This window comes from Cimex lectularius, unplaced genomic scaffold (assembly GCF_000648675.2).
Source record: "Cimex lectularius strain Harlan isolate CLEC.00 unplaced genomic scaffold, Clec_2.1 scaffold63, whole genome shotgun sequence".
In the NCBI taxonomy this organism is placed as follows: domain Eukaryota; kingdom Metazoa; phylum Arthropoda; class Insecta; order Hemiptera; family Cimicidae; genus Cimex; species Cimex lectularius.
In genome coordinates, this window is record NW_019392694.1 from 949703 (window position 1) to 966571 (window position 16869).

The following is a 16869-nucleotide window of genomic DNA, read 5'->3' on the forward strand; positions in this document are numbered from 1 at the left end:
AAATATTGAGTACTCCATCTCCCTAATTGAATGAATGGTATATAAATAGGAGTGAATGAATTTAAGAATGAACGTGAGTGTTTGGAACTGCATGGGTCGCGTCTTGAATTGACCTAGCAGTTGACAGCACCCTTCCCCCGGAGCCCAACTTCGGTGGCTGGACGGATAAGACTGAGGTATGCCCCCGAACTGCCAAAACCCGGGGTGAGTGTCTCCCCGTGTCGAGTCTCCCAGCAATTTACTGTAAATAACAAAAGCTGGAATCGTAGAAATACGTTAGTCGTAATGATGAATATATTGGATAAGATAAAATATGTTCCATACTCTCTGGTTAGCCAAGGCTGCAAATTGACATGTTAATGACTTTATATTATGAGCATTAAAGTACAAACGGCTTTCTTCTTTGCCTTCTAACCGTATTTGTGCAATTACCCTTTGCTTTGAAATTGCTTTATTACTCTAGTTAAAGTAGTCTAGTTACTTATTGTTAGATTTGCTACTTTTCTGTAGATCGGATTATGTATTGTATTAACAATTCTACTTATGTCCAGTGATCAGCATATTTTTCCATTTTTCAATTAAATCATATTTTATTTTTTGAAGAAAAGTGGGGTATCAGACAATAATGCAGAATCACATCCCAAGACATGCGGTCACGTGTGAGGTAGGTTTTAGAAATACATTTTCTTTATTTAGATTCGTTTCGATCTTTATTGAGATCATCTTCAGGGCCTGGGATTTATAAAAATGTTAAAATTTTACAAAAATATGTAGGATGTGAAAAAGAAACGAAACGTTGGATGATAAAGAAAATGTTTTTCTAAAACCTACGTCACACCAGGCTTAACTTATAAAACGAAGAACATACGTATGTCGTTTTCTCAGATGCTAGTGACCGGTCCTATCACTCACTTAATTTTAACCGTCTATAACTAAACCAGTCAGTTTGTGATGCATTCACTGACTAATTTTGATCTTATTTTTATACATGCTAATGCTTGAATAACTGCTTGTCTGTTTGCCCTTACGAGGATTTTTGTCACTGTAACCGGTTTTATGATTTTCTAAGGCACAAACATAGATGGTATGTATTCAGCTTGAAAGTCGGAGGTGCACGTTCTTAATGAGTTTGATTGCACATGTTTTGGGTTAATATTGGGTTGTCCGGAAAATAATGCAGGATTTTAAGTTTTCATTAAAAAAAATCTATATAAAATATTCTGTTTACGTTTACAGGATTACTCANTATTTTGATTAAAGAACATTGCTTTAAAGTAACTAGTTTCTTTTTTTTTGTTTAATACCAAAATCCTGCATTATTTTCCGGACAACCCAATACAAAATACGCCTGATCAGTTTCTTTCGTTTGTTATGGAGCCATGTGTATACCACATCATCGTATCTGATGTCTTCCTGATTTTTTCTTCTCCTTTGTAGCCTGTTGAAATTTTATAGGATGAGTAATGTGTAATGAATGTTTCCGGCATCATAAAGTCAGTCTCTATTTTAAAGAATGGGCGTCTGATTTTATTAATTATTGTTATGTGCCGAAAGTGTTTCATTTATTCCCGTGCCTAAATGAGCTTTTTCTCTTTCAAATTTCCATTGGAGATAGGTTTAGCTGTGTTTCTAGTGTAATTGACGAGGTCGTTTTCAACGCCCCTTGATATATGGTTTAACAGTCTTTGTAAGGTAGCTTGCTGTTGCTGAGCTTTGGTCCACGAGATTAGTGAGTCATAAGATAATTTGGTTCTTATTATTGCCGTTTGCCTCATGATTTGCGAAGAAGTTGTGGTCTTTATTTTACTTATGGTTGTTTCGTTTTATTAAAATTCTGTCATAGCTAGTATTATCTTCAATAAGTTAATAACGAAGCAGTTCAAAAACTGAAAATTTAGCATGCGATATCTCTTAAAAGATCTTTGAAGGAGATATTATTCACTTTTTTGGGATAAGTACCTATGTCAAATATACGCCTCTTAATAATTTGGTTATTTCATTATTTCAATGTTGAAATAATTAAATTTTCACTTTCTACGATAGTAATATTTAATTGTCACGTTTTAGTTCACGTTCCGAGACATGACCTCTGGAATTTTTCTGTCGCTAAAATCCAGTTTGTAATATTTCTTCACGAAGGAAACGGCATTTTTCATTTTCGTTTTAACAAAAGGGCAGCAGATTGAGGAATATTACACGAGCCAGTTTAGTCCAGCCCTTCTTTGTCAACGTCTTTTTGATAAAGGTTTATTGTTAGCTTCCGATCCGTCTCTTGTCGTCCGGGTTCTCACCAACGGCGTCGGCGTTCTCCGATAAAGTGAGGCCGATTCTCATTCCAGCCGTCTCAATGGAGAAATTGACCAGGTAGATGTCGCATCAAAAGAAAGCCTGACGTTGAGAAAAATTACACTACCGGTACATATCATTATTAGAAGAAGTCCTTATCAATGTGTGAGAACGTGTGTTATGTTTGTATATGAGGTTCTGTGAAGGAATAATTTGCTTGACTCAACTTAACAAAAAATAGAATTAAATCAGATGCATCCAAAATCAATTTTTCTTTTCTGCTATACAGACTTACAGTTACAGACGATTACTGGTCATTTTTTCTCATTTTCTGATTACCAATAACCTTTGAGTAGCCACTCTAAAACTGGAAATTAATAGATTAAATTCTCGCTTTTGACCCTAGCTTTTATATCTCAACCAAGCTCTTAGATAAAAATTATAATTAATTTCACTAATTAATGTGGCTAATTATGAATACAAAATAAATATACGGATTAAGCTATTTGCAAGTATGTCGATTTCTGATTTTTCTGAATGCTAATTTAGACAATATCCTCAACCTTTTATAGTAGTTACCATGAGAAATAGAATTTGCCTATGAATTTGTAAACAGTGGCTTTATTACTGATCTCGACATGAAAATGATGAGAGGTTCAGAGGGCACTTTGAAGGATAGATAGTGTACGAAAGAAATTAGCTCGGACATATAATTAAATTATTTCTCTTCTCACTTTTTTGGTCAAAAACTGAATTTGATACATAGATTTTTGAGACTAAACAGTAAACGCTTATGGAGAGAACTTAAAGAGGGAACTTTTCGAAGTTTAATCATTAAATTGAGTACTATTTTTCTATTAAATTGCTTTTTTATTTTATTAACAGAAGTTAATCTACTTATCTAGCCTTCTACTTCAATATTTATGCCTATTCAGGTGATGAGAACAGAACAAAACATGACAATGATAAAGATATTAACATATTTTCTACAGTGCGATAAATAAATATGGTGTCTCTTCAACGGCGTTGTAAAAACATAAAAGAAGGGAATCCGACAATTTCAACTTAATAAAAAGCCACGGAGGGAAAAGGAATAAAACATGTGAGACCGCAACAGGAAAAAGGGCATTACCAGAATGGGGCCGATAACTCAAAGATACGATGCAGCGTACGCAATTGGACGATGATTTGTGTTGTTCGCCAGTTAAAATTCTGTAAAGGATTGCGTAGGTAAATCAAACCTTGTAGTCGGCATCGGTAGCCGGAGTCCACTCGCTCATTCAGCCCAAAGGGAGTCATTGCTCAATTTGAACACGTTCATATATGATAATTACACATGGCAGAGAGCGCTTCTGGTTGGGAAGCGGTGACCGGACGGGCTGTCGCATTCGGTTTCATAAACGGGGAGACGTATCCTACGTATGACCACTTAATTGACAATTGACAATGCGCCAATCATAAAGAAAAAGTGTTTTGAACAGTTTACTGTAAACAATAAAATATTTTCTTTCTCATGGCTTTGAAGTCTACAAAAACGTGCGTGCTTAGTGTAAGAATTTAAACTCGGTACTAGGTCGGCCGAAGCTTATCGTAAAAATTAGCACTGCATTCGGTGATGAAACAATAAATTAATGTTAAAGATGAACCACGGTCTAGTAGACCTTCTGTCTTGAATGACAAGGAATTGAGGGAAGCTGATTTATTTCGAGTCAACATGGAGAAACTTGCCAAAGTATTCAACATATGCCCCTGTAGCTGGAAGCTGAGCAAATGGGTTCCTCATACATTGACCTCATAAATGCCCTGGTCATCTATCTCTTGCCCTGGTCCAGAAAAATTCTGCTCTCTTGAACAGAAAAAATGTAATTTTTCACCAGGACAACGCAATACCTCATACAGCTAGAGGTGAAGCTGAATGAATGAAGCTTGATTAGGAAGTCCTTCCCCTCTGCAATCTGCAGAGTCTATCTGACTTTCACCCTTTCTTAGCAGAGGACGATCACATGAGCAATCAGGTTTTCGATAAATGCCACCAGAACAGCTGGATAATGATCTGAATTCACTTTTGAAGTCACGGGACCCAAATCTTTATAAGAAGGGCATAAATGGGCCAGTAATAAGTTGCGGAAAGGTTACAGATGCCGATGGAGATTACTAATATATAATAATATATCTATAAATTAAATTGAGCCATTGAAAATAAGTTTTGCTCATATCCAATTTTTATTCATTAATAGCAAGGCTTGTTTTATTTTAATTACACTTTTTAATTAACCTATTTTCCCATTATCTGCGTTTTAATACAGACAATATCCTCACCAATTGTCTGTATAAATGCTACACCCAATTCGTCAGTAAGTCAATTTTCCGATCACGTTATACAGTTTACAGCTCATGGCTAGATAGTAGTTGACTCTACGTCGTCCCTTTGCCTCTGAAAACTCTCCTGGATTCTCGCTCAATCTTAATTGATTCAACCGTTGAAAATGGAGAGAAATGCGCGTTTTAATGAACACCGTCGCGAACAAGTAGAGATAAAACTTGGAGAAATAGTGTAAAACGTGGTGCCGCGGACGATGTACTGACTAAAATCTAATGCCTAAATTCCCGTGCTAACACTCGGGCAATAAAAAGACGCCAGTAAGCCTAAAGAATAGTTATTAGAAAAATACGCTCAGTACAGTTTTAAGAATATTTCAGGGGGGCGTCGGTGGCCAGTTTAGGTCGATTCATATCTACCAGTACAGAGCGTGTCCAGCACGTACCGTGGCAGACTCAAAAAAATCATTACATACAAAATATTTAGGAACGTTCATATTTAGCGAACGTGAGCAGAGCGTGTCAGTGCAGACACGTACCAGCACCGGGCAGTATTGTCGCCCGAGAATGTTTTGCCTGTGCCGGCACGGGTCTTCGGTTGTCTTTTCTTGCCTGTGCGGTTCAATACGGTTAGTATGAATAGACGACCGACAAGATTCGTGCTATTCCAGTAGTTTAAGTGCCTTCTTATAATAAATTGCATTATAATTTTAATTATAATGTCCAGTCTCGGTAAATCGAACATGCACTAATTCGAATTAAAATCCGGGCTAAAATCCGGATCGCCGATCAGTACATATTCAAGTTTTGTTTTTTTATAAATAATAACAATAATGTAATAATATTATATGTGATGAAATGTACGTAATTTGTAATTCACGGACGTGGAAAGAATCCTGCCTATTGGTTTTCTGAAGAATGAAGGTTGTTGGTCTGTAGGTGACTGTTGCTGCATTACCGCATGGTATGAATACTAGTGTCTGTCCCGTGCCTGCCGCGCTACGTACTGGACACGCTCTTGTGCTGGTAGATATGAATCGACCTAAGCGTTGACATGGTGCTCATCGCTGTAAGGTAAAGGTCCCGGGTCTAAAGCAGGCCTGCTTTCGAACCCGACATACTTACAAATGAGCTTTTTTTCACCGGCACTCGGAGGGTTGATATAACCTCTGCTGTTGCGAACCCTCGTAAAAAAAGAATATTTTAGCTTTCTATAACTGCCATTTACAAATAATAAGGAACCATACCATCTACAAATGTGAGTCTTTCGTCTTGACTGCCAGATACTTACTTACTTAGACTTATGCTTTCCGTTAGTAAAATTGAAAAACTCATCACATCAATCTAGGTGTTTAGGCCATCTCAGGACTGAATCCTCCGCAAAGTAAACTTGATCATTAAGATCTTGTCACCCTTTCTTCCCTATAGTAGAGTATAGTCCCCTATAATAGTCTGATAGCTGACTATCTACAGTACAACAACTAAACAAGCTAAACATCGAGAAAAGTAGCTATCATAAACATTTGAAAAGGTAAAAATAATACAATTAATTAAGGTTTTTAGTTGAGATAAAAAAGTCAATGGCACGAGCGGGATTCGAACCCACTACCATCGGCTAGATACGCCGCTGCTCTACCACTTGAGCAATCGTGACCTTGATCCACTCGGACACTAACTTCCCATCTCAACCCCACCTTTTGAATTTTCCCTCCTTTGAAGGTAAAAATAATTGCAAAGCAAGCTGGCTCGTTGTTTATTAACTCACTGACAAATCGTAACAAAAAGGTCTACACTATTGCCAAAATAAAAACAAGAGATGGATTCGAGGATGATACCTTGACCGTAGCCTGGCACATAGGTGTTCACCTCGTTGGTATTTTCTCATCATCTCTTCGGAAAACAGGAGGCTTTCAGTCTTGCGAAAGTGTCCGAATTGTTTTAGATTTTCTCTATGAGGTCCTATCGGGGACATTAACATCGCATAGCATATCGGCGTAGGGTTTGGATGAAATACTCACTTTTCTAATTAAGGAATGTGTGACGTATATTGCTGAGCCACTGATGATCTCATCCTTTCTATCGCTCAAAAAGAATATTTCGGCCATTTTTTAAGCATACATTTTTTTATCAACATCTTTAAGAACGGTAATGAATTGGACATTTATAGGCCAACATCCTTGTACATCAATAGACACACCACTATGAGGCTTAAAAAAATTTTTGACATAATTATGTGGTCTCTGCATTTGAAGAAAGCGATTGTTTTACCGGCTATGACAGTAATTACTCAATTAATGACAGTAATGAACAATCGCAGAGATAACAGAACATACCAATGAGGGAGGATAGGCAGACAAAAAACGATTGGTCCTTCGACCCGCAGACCACATGGCAAAATCTTAATTATAATGTATAAGAGGCCGGAGGTGAAGTTTCTGTTTTCGCATTTTGTGGTGTTGAGTAGAGTCTTAAGGTTTTGTTGAACTATGACGGATTCGTAATTGGAGATAATGTGGCAGTGTTCAACGCAGGTTATCATAACATTATCATAAAAGGAAGGGGTGTAAAGGTATGATACGAAACAGTTTAAAGATTAGGGTACCCTTGGAGTTGGCAGTGCAAATCCCATGCCAGACGGATCAAAAGCCGGTCTCACAGGTATAAAATCTCTCAAACAATACTCCATTTTCTCAAAAGAGTATGCAATGTTCATAGCACGATGGCACTGTTGTACCTTGCATGAATCCATACTGATAACCTGGGATAATATTCGAAAATTTAAGCATTTGTTTGTATAGCAATTTATCCAGAATTTTGTCAAAATACTGATAGCAATGTAAATATTATTAGGTTACGTCAAACATCATTGCATTGGAAAGAGTAAGTGGTATGGATCTTTTGCGTATTAAAGAGTCGATAAGAAAACATTTTTTTTTAATTTAATAAAAGCTTAATAAGTTTCAATCCAGAAGAATTTTTAAAGAAACCTTTTTAATGATTTTCACATTTGCAATAGTAAAGCTTTTGGGGAAGATAAAAGTAACCGAATATCGAGGACAGGTAAAGATTCTTGAAGCTGAGAGTTGGTCATACACGGATGGTCAGTGAACAGTTGGGAATCAATCAAGGATGCTTTGTCTTCAGTTACAGAAAAGGAAACTATAATCCGACACTGCTTAGAATATGTCGCCAGATAACTGATCTAAAACCTCTTCCCTTGCTATGCGCTTATTATTGTAATTTTAGTCATTATCTGCAGTAAGCCCCGTCTGAACAGTTGAAGCTCTAATAATAAAAATCCTTTTTTTAAAAGTAATGTTTATTCGCAGTTCATTTAATTTTCGACGGTATTATAAATAAAAGATCGGAGGGATTAAGCGCTCTCGTTAACAACATCCCACCCCCAATAATGATAAACAAAACGACACGTTTCAAACACTTCTGGCAATTAATGAAGCTTAAATACGGTCTGGAATATGTGATAAAAGAGGGATGCCCACTGAGGACGCAGGGCTATTCAGTGGATCCATGGAGCGAACATGATGTGATTAATAGACAGCCTTATCGCAGCACTAAATGTACGAAAATTACGTACAATCAGTGCTCTCTCCCGAACCAATTGCATTTATCATCCTTGACCCGCCCCAGGATGTCATAAAATTTATTAGTAAATACAATATATAACTTTGACATTTATTAAATTCACTATTTTTCGTGGTCCGCTTGACCAATTTTATCTCAACTAAAAACCTTAATTAATTGAATGACATCAATTGGTCAAGCGGACCACGAAAAATAGTGAATTTAATGAATTAAAATGACGTATACTTCACTAAAGCTCTCTGTGGCCATTTCATTTGTCGCCGAGAATCCAATCCGATTACACGACATTTGAAAAATGGCAAAAAGGAGGGAAAATTCAAAAGGTGGGGTTGAGATGGGAAGTTGGTGTCCGAGTGGATCGAGGTCACGATAGCTCAAGTGGTAGAGCTGCGGCGTATCGAGCCGATGGCCGTGTGTTCGAATCCCGCTCGTGACCCTGACTTTTTTATCTCAACTAAAAACCTTAATTAATTTGACATTTATGAAACTTACAATCTCTCAATTCGATTCGATATTAAATATTCTTCCTCCTGCAGAACTTTGTGATTATTCATAATTCAGTATGGATTTGCCGGTTAAAAGGAACAGATTAGAGGGCTCCTTATCCCGATTATTTATTTAGCAACTATCTTACGAGATTAACGCTCCGGGGGTAATTTTGAGTTGTTTTCAAATCCCTATGGCATAAAGTTAGAAAAAGGGGAGATAAGGATGGCATCTGTTAAATATCGTGGAGTCATGGATCACTGCTTCTCGTTCAAATTGAACCGAAAATCCGTCGTAAAAAAGGAAAGCCCTTTCTCGTTTCTAACTTTGATACTTTATTTTAGGTACGGTATTGACATGCATAACAAAGCTTTACGGTAAATACTGTTTTCCCTTTGGCGAAACAGAAGGTATTTTTATTTGTGTGGTGATTAGTGACCGTTAATCGATATTTATTTAGAAATCGTGAGGTTTCAGAAAAACTTAGTGAGTAGAAATACTTTGATTGAATATATAAAATATATTTTCCATTGTATAAATTCACTTTTCCACATCCAAAATGTAATTGTAATATGTAAACAATGTTTGTAAATCCCAGGCCCTGAAGATGATCTCAATAAAGATCGAAACGTTGGCACGATAAAGAAAATGTATTTCTGAAACCTACATCACACCAGACCGCATCTCACGATTTCTAAATAAATAGGTATTTTTATTATTAAAATCAAATATTGAATAAATAGTATTATTATAATAATGCGTTTTTCTTTTGGTCGAATATTCCATGACAATAAATAACAAGTAACACGGTTGGCTTTAGATAGGCTGGGACAAGTAATAACTTATTGTGGGACAGTAGTCGGTTGCCCGCTGGCTTTAAATGCACTAATAAATTCTATCTCCTTTTATCTACTACTATTATCTACTAGTTAGCCATTAATTTTGTGAATGCTACGTGTTTTGATTCGTGGACATCTAAATTTTGATAAACTAAAACACATTTTAGAATTAATTTTCCGGCTAGAATAGAATAGCATTTACTATAGTAAACCGCAAGCTTGATTTTACAGAGTCAATTCACATAAAAATTATGTATAATAATCACATGTACATACAGAACATACAAGATTAAAAATCAAATTCACAAAATTCATTGATAGGCATAAAAATCTGCGATAGCAACATAGTAAAAATATTTTGTTATTCGTTTGGGCGCCGAGTAGTTTGTATAGTTTTCTTACTTTTTCAATCTTATATATAAAACATATAATTTTAAAGCGTTATGAATGGAATATATATTTACGTTATTTACAGTGTCAAATTTATTCCTATTTTTATGTACATAAATTACACAATAATAAATACAAATTCATGGTTGGGTGAGCAGTATTTAACAAAGCTTGTTTTTACAGTTTTCCCGACACCCAAGATAATCAATGACCTGAATGGCTCTTCTTTGCAATGCAAAGACACCTTTGACTGATGCTGACTATCCTCAGCCTAGGATGCCATTCGTTATGTTTGAATAAATAAAGCATAGTAAACACTTTTAATTTCTCTCATGAAAATCTGACTCATGATACCACGCAAAAGTTTATATTAAAGTTCATGCCCTTTACCAATCTCCCACAATGGTCACCTCAATTGATCAACTCTTATTCCTAGAGATCAACAAAATACGAATTGTCAGAGACTTCAGCCAGATTACGAAGGCCCAGAGCAAGTGTCTTAAAGTGATAGATTATTAGTTCTAAAAAATTTCCCGAATCATCTTTCTTAATGGAAGATTCAATACCGTTTGCGTACCCTGTTGGAGAAAGTTCCGGAAACCTTGTAAAAATGTTGTTGTATAGAAAAGATACAGAACTGGACCCCAGATAGGCCCTGTGGTACACTTATTTTTACATTTTTCAGATTGGAAGATTGTACTCTAATACGCACCATTCGTTGATTATCAGTGGCATAGGTCTGAAACAGATCGACTGAAGCCTCTGAAAAACCACACTGCTCATTTTTTTAAAAGGTAGATCTTGCAAGACCGAATCAAAAGCCTTACTCAAACGCCTTCTTCAAAACATACCAATTTTGTTAAAATTCAATACATCAACTTGTGTATTTCTATTTTTACAAAAATCATACTGATTTTTTTCCACAAATTACTTGTTTACAAATCCTCCAACAATTGTAGTTTTTCAATCTTCTCAACAATTTTAGTAGGCTAGTATGTCTTTCAGTTAAACATTATAAATAATTAATGCCTTTGGTATATAGTCTTGGCAGATCTGAAATTAGTTTGGTTTGACACTTCTGTACATCAACAATAAAAGATCCATAGTCTATGATCATATGTGAGCATCACAGAGTCGCTAAATAGGATTTTGTGCTTGTCCATTTAGAAATATTTTTATATTCCATCGAAATTACATCGCTTCACAAGAAATGTTGTTAGAACAGAGATAACCAACACCAATTTAAATGCCATCAGCTCTTGGGTCAAACACAATGGACTTTCTCTCAATATCACTAACTCTCAAGCTACAGTTTTTTGGATCACTTACCTCAAAATCTTCTGCTCTGCATTAAAAACCAGCCGATTCCCTTTTTCCATCTGCCGACAACCTACAGATCGCCCTTGATCAAACCCTATCCTGGAAACCCCACATTGTTTAAATCTTCCGCAGTGCTGAAATTGTTGGGAATTTGAATTCTTATATTGAATTTGTCATCTGCTGTTTTTATATGATTTTTAGTTTATAAAAATTTGTTTTGATTTATAAGATTGACAACAATTTCACACGAAAAAACGGCGACAAGAATAGCATCACACTCTGTGTGAGTATGAAATATTTGGTTCAAAATATATATATTAGGGGTATTCAAGATTTTTGTGTTAACCCTGTTAACTCTGTTAGGTCCTGTTAGATCGATAAAAATGATGACGTAGACTAGGCCAGGGCTAATGCTGGATGTTAGGTCGAAATTGTAGTCACATTGCTAACTGCTAGGGCGTAGGTAACCAACATGGCAGCCACAAATTTAACTGCTGTTTTTTTATTGACACATATTTTTGTTTAAATACTCGTTAATTAAATCAGACCAATACATTTCTTTGGTTAATTTCTGGCCTGTCCTTATACTCTCCTTCATAGTAGATGCACCCCCTATCCTATAAAGTTGTAGACTCTTAGTCGTTAGGATACAAGTTAGTTTTCGAGTGCAGAGATAGCATTTTGAATGAAAGAGTTGATTAATTTTCCTTTTTTATTAACATCTGGCATCTTACAATTTAACACTAAAGAAAATCAAAATAAACTAAAACAAGCCTTTAAGGACTGTTATAGCTTTACTTTTGGTTCTACCAATCGCCACGCGCAGCATTGCGGAAAAATTAACGTTTAACATGCTAAGAAAACGAGGGGGCGTTCACGATCTTTCTGGACATTTCTCCATTCGAGTATCATCTGTATTGTATAATTATTTTTTCTAATCAACTTATGTTTTGTAATTCACCCAAACTCCAAACATGACCCGAATAAAGGACGAAACATCGGCAAAAAAATGGAAAAAAAGTGTTTTTCTAAAATACATCAATCCCGACCGATTCTCACTACTTCAACAAATTATTGAACAACAGATTGCTAAATAACACACAGATTTCTTTACAATTGGTCGATTCCACGCGTTATTCTGAGAATCTATCAATAACCACGCTTTCTTGTTTTTTATATTAAATACAATTCACTATTTTTCGTGGCCCGCTTGACCAATTAATATCATATAATTAATTAAGGTTTTAAGTCGAGATAAAAAAGTCAGTGTCACGAGCGGGATACGAACCCACGACCTTCGGCTTGATACGCCGCTACTCTACCACTTGAGCTATCGACCGGACCACGAAAAATAGTGAATTTAATGAATTAAAATGAAGTATACTTCACTTAAGTTCTCCGTGGCCATTTCATTTGTCGCCGAGAATCAAATAAATTACACGACATTTAAAAAATGGCAAAAAGAAGGGAAAATTTAAAAGGTGCGGTTGAGATGGGAAGTTGGTGCCCGAGGGGACGATAGATCAAGTGGTAGAGTAGAGGCGTATCAAGCCGAAGCTCGTGGGTTCGTATCCCGCTCGTGACACTGACTTTTTTATCTCGACTTAAAACCTTAATAATTAAATTAAATACAATATTTAGAAAATTATTACAATATACTTTTAAAGGGCTTAAGTTTATTAAGTGTTTATGTTTACCACCAGCCAACAAATAAATCGGTTACAAGCCAAGCTGATTTTCTATTGACAAAACTAGCGCCAAGATTTTCCTAGGTGACGAACAGAGGATACCTGGCAAAATTTATGTTTTAACCCCGTTTGAATCATTCCCGTGCGGTTTGTTCACATGGCCATACTTGTATGCAGTTGGCTGTGCACGGAATGAGATTTATCACCTTTTCTCACTTGACGATGAAACTTTCATTAGCCGTTTCTCCTCTTGAGTTTATATACAGAAGGGGAACCTCCCATTAGTCTTCTTCTGTTTGGATAGTTAGTAAAACTAAAAATCAAACTTTTGTTCATTATTCCCGGTCATCAATCGTAAGTTGACGGAAAGCAAATATTTCCCAGTCTTCCGTACGTTAATAAGAATGTCGATGTTTCACACTCATGAACGTACTTCTTAAATAGTAAGACATACGTAAATTATACATTTTGTGTACAAGTCGAGAAAGTGTTTAGCTGTACAAGATATATAAAAAATGTAAATTTATTTATGTTCAAATAAGTCAATTCTTTGAAATATGTTTTAAAAAATATATGCTATTAATACAAACTACGCAATGGAAAGGAACTAAAATATAACAATTGTAAAACCTAGTTATTTTTTGTTAAAGTCGTGTGAGCATTTCAGCGAAGAAAAATCCGCTTGCTAACAAACACTTCAATTGAGTTGTGTTCTGGTTTTGAGAACAATTAATTATAACTTTGAAAAGTGCAAATAACGGTAGCAGAAGATAGAATATTTTCCATCCGGTTTCCGCCAGTTAATTACCCCTTCCAAAAGAGCCTGATACCTCAGCCTTAAAGTAAACTAGTTTAGATGAAAGCCGGTCCTTATCAACGGATTTTTGTAGCCCTTGCCTCCCGACAACAAAAGCCTTTTCGTTATGAAAAAGCCTCCTCCCGTGGGGACATTTTCTAGAAAGTAATTTCCACTTTTTTGGCCGCCCGAATTAATAGAGAGTTAATTTGGATTTGGAAGAAAATGTTAGTTCCCGTTTTTTACGCATGGACCACGCAAGCAAATTAAATATTTGCAAAATTTATATATCCTGCACTTGTAGATTTTTAGCATTATTAAATTAACCACCAAAAGTAAAATAATAACTTTAAATGTGTTATTTAGCGAGCGTTTGTTCAATAATTTGTGGAAGTAGCGAGGAAAGGTCAGGAACGATGTATTTTAGTTTAAACACCTATTTCATTTTTTCCGACGTTTCGACCTTCATTCCGATCATCATCAGTGCCTGGGAGACAGATGTTGATCAACAAAACAGATGTTGATTGGAAAAAATACAAAACAGTAAATATGTAAATAATATAAATTTTGAACAAAGCATTTCATGCTCACTTAATGTGTGGTGGTATTCTTTTGTTGTTATTCTTGTTTCATGTGCAATTGTTGCGAAAATTGAATTTGTATTCTTACATTGATGAATTGCATAACAATGTCTGGAAAAAAGAACACGACTCTGAATATAGATCATCTAAAACTAATGCGACATCATTGGCCACACATCTTTAAAAACACACACAACGATTGTTTGGAGATCGAGTACAAATACTTTGATTAAACCTAAAATGTCTATAATTGTATAAATTCCCCTTTTACATGTATTTGTAAAATTTAAACAATGTTTATAAATGGCCCTGAAGATGATCTCAATAAAGAGCGAAACGTTGGCACGTTAAAGAAAATGTTTTTCTCAACCTACGTCACACCAGACCGCATCTCACGATCTCCAAACAATCATCAATTGACGGTCACTAAACACTACAGAAACAATACAACTTTGATTTCGAAAATACAAATAATAAATTCTGAAAAAAACAAAAAACAAATACAACTTTCTTGAAATGGTTATAGCGTGCTAATATTCCGTGGATACCTCAATGTAGAAATTAGAAAAAACTACAAGAAATAATTTTTAAATTGAACTGGTGATCAAACGATTGAAAGATAAACTAACATTTTATTGAAAATTAAAAAATAAAATTTAGCCTTTTGCTAACACATATAAATTAAAAATAAAAATAATCTTTTGAAAATGAAAATAGCCCTAGCGCCAATATTAATCTATTGTAACCAAATAAAAAGGGCAACTCGAAATACATAGACATATATGTGTGGTGATTAGTGACCGTTAATCGATATTTATTTAGAAATCGTGAGATGCGTTCTAGTGTGATGTAGGTTTCAGAAAAACCTTCAAAATCCAACGTATATAAACACAAAATAGCAAAATCTCATTGGCACTCTCGACACGCAAGAATGGCACAATTACACGGAAGACAAACACTTTGAGTGAGTAGAAATACTTTGATTGAATATATATAAAAAATATATTTTGCATTGTATAAATTCACTTTTCCACATCCAAAATGTAATTGTTATATGTAAACAATGTTTGTAAATCCCAGGCCCTGAAGATGATCTCAATAAAGATCGAAACGTTGGCACGATAAAGAAAATGTTTTTCTGAAACCTACATCACACCAGACCGCATCTCACGATTTCTAAATAAATAGACGTATATGTTGAAGAAGAAACAATTAAAAACTTTTTTAAGGCTAGAACGTTTTTTAATTGATGGCTCTTCCTCTTCTTTTTTTTAATCTTCGGGTTTCGTCCAAAACTGTCCTTATCGAAGCCACGATCCGATCTGCTCCTTTCCTCTCCCGTTTCACCCATCCATTTTTCTTCCACCTCCTACACGGCGGGCGGGTATTTTCAAATGTATCATTATATGGATTACATAACAGAGACACACAGCATTAGTGGTAAGACAGATACAAGGAAACTCAGCCTCACGCCAACGTCATAAAGCGAATAAACTATTAAACTTAATTTTTATATTTCCCTTTCTTCCGTTACCATCAATAATAATTAACTTCATTCCAATTTTAGTAACTGTACCTATTCAATAAACGCCGAATCACAAATCCAATCCAGAAAATCCCTATTCTCGACTTTCTTTGAGTCAAATAAAACCGCCATTGATCAAAGAAAATTTCCCACATTTACCGCGTTCCCCACCCTATCACACTCATATAAAACCAGCAGCATACATATTCACATTTCACAACCATTTCACTCGAAACAAATATGAAACGTCAAGAATAGCACCACGCTTTATATGACTATAAAATATTTGGTTCGAAATTTTTATTATAAACATCAGTATTGTATTATTATTTTTGCCAATCAACTTATGTTTCGTAATGCACCCAGGATCTTAAAATGACCTCAAATAAAGGTCGACATGCCCGAAAAAAAATAAAAGTGGTGACTAACATACTTCATTCCCGATCGCTCCTCAATTTTTCCGCAAATTATTAACTTTAAAATAAAAAAACTTACATTTTTACACCCTCACATTTTATCCGTGAGCAATACTTGCACGTACAAATTGAGCGGCATTAAAAAACCAGCTGGTCATTGTAACGTCGCGTTGGCAGGGGTATCGGCGGGTTCAATTTTGCATTTCATGTCGAGTGACGTGGTAGAACTCCTTCAACCTGATGATGAGCTAAAAGCTCGAAATCCGGATCGTTCCAAAACAACTTACTGCGAGTAGGAACTATCTTGTTAAAAAAGGATTGAACACCGCACTCCACCATTCATCATTTCTATCGTAGAATTTTGCTCCTTGTTGAACCTAGTTGTTTATACGATTTATGTTCGAGTCTTGATTCGTTCTTCACCTTTACAATCAGGTAGGACGGCTCTGTTCTCTTTTGCTTCTTCTACGCCGTTTGTTTTCTCTTAAACTGTGTATAAGAGAGCGCAATTAGAAAAAAATTTCGGACGGGCGTCTGTTCTTCGGGAGAGGTACCGCGGCCGAGAGCAGTGGGGAGCCAGAGAATTACTTTCTTGTTTATAAAACAAGGTAGGTAAAACA

At 35.6% G+C, this 16869-nt stretch overlaps 1 protein-coding gene across 2 annotated transcripts in view; it reads left to right on the forward strand.

Annotated features, from left to right (window-relative positions):
• Positions 1-16869, forward strand: part of LOC106673973 (neuroligin-4, Y-linked-like) — a 777726-nt gene that overhangs the window by 739209 nt on the left and 21648 nt on the right. The window lies entirely within an intron of this gene.